Source organism: Siniperca chuatsi, linkage group LG18 (assembly GCF_020085105.1).
Source record: "Siniperca chuatsi isolate FFG_IHB_CAS linkage group LG18, ASM2008510v1, whole genome shotgun sequence".
Classification (NCBI taxonomy): Eukaryota; Metazoa; Chordata; class Actinopteri; order Centrarchiformes; family Sinipercidae; genus Siniperca; species Siniperca chuatsi.
In genome coordinates, this window is record NC_058059.1 from 5858281 (window position 1) to 5859363 (window position 1083).

Genomic DNA, 1083 nt, shown 5'->3' on the forward strand with positions numbered 1-1083 from the left:
CTTCTAACCAATCAAAAGTGTCCTTTCTCACAGTTGGGGTTGGTTTGATCACTTTTGTAACCGTGGGTTTAAAAGAGCAAAGTTCAAAGATAGTGAACATTTCTTTTTGTTTTAAAGTAACAATGGCCTTTGTCTGATTCAGTCCCTGCTCACTTTGATTTGAGTTATTTGGGGGTTTTTTCAGTCTGCACTATAAAGTTCTGCTACATATATATTAAGCAATGTTTTGAATGAACAAAATCACTTTATTAAGTTAAAATTGTATTATTTTACACTTGAAACAGCACTTAGTCTCAACAAAATTGGATCTTGTTTCATTGTGTTCATGGTGCAGAAGTGCATAATTATTATTATTATCCCAAAAGCTTTTAACAAAAACAATGTTTACACAGCACTACATTAATCACCTAGCCTAATTCCTAATTCCTTAAGGTACATCAACAAATGATCTATGCTTTTCAAATATTTGCTGGAATCCTATTATTTCTGAACTAAACCAATTTAATTTGTTTTAAGTAAGTACCAAGCAATATATGAGATTTACTTTGCTAATTTAACATACTTTAACTCACACTTATACAGTTTTCCTTGCAATAACTTCCCTTACCAAAATTCTTTTTAGAAAAATTGGTGCACAGCTTGTATTGGAAATGACTAACTCAGCAGTTCTCTGGATACACTACTGAAACTGCTTAAACATTCCTTCCCTGCAAGATCCTGAAGAAGTGTAAAGTTCAAATCGTAATGTATAAAGTTGAACTTTGAACTTAACAAGATACCAAGCATGATAATAGCCAGCACCATGAGGTAGTGTATGATGGTTAATCAATCGCATTCATAGCTTTTTCAGGTTAATGATAAAGATGTAGTTGCAAAGGTCAGTTTTGCAGACCAGCATGTGAGAGCTACAAAAATTACACAGTGGATTTTGGTTTAATGGGTCCCTTAAATACACACACATACACATCCAAAATAGTTCAAATAAAAATATATATTTATTCTGTAAAGAACACAAGTTACACTAACGTGTATTTTTTCCTGGTTATCTCAGTCAAACTCTATAAGAACAAATGTGGTAATGCT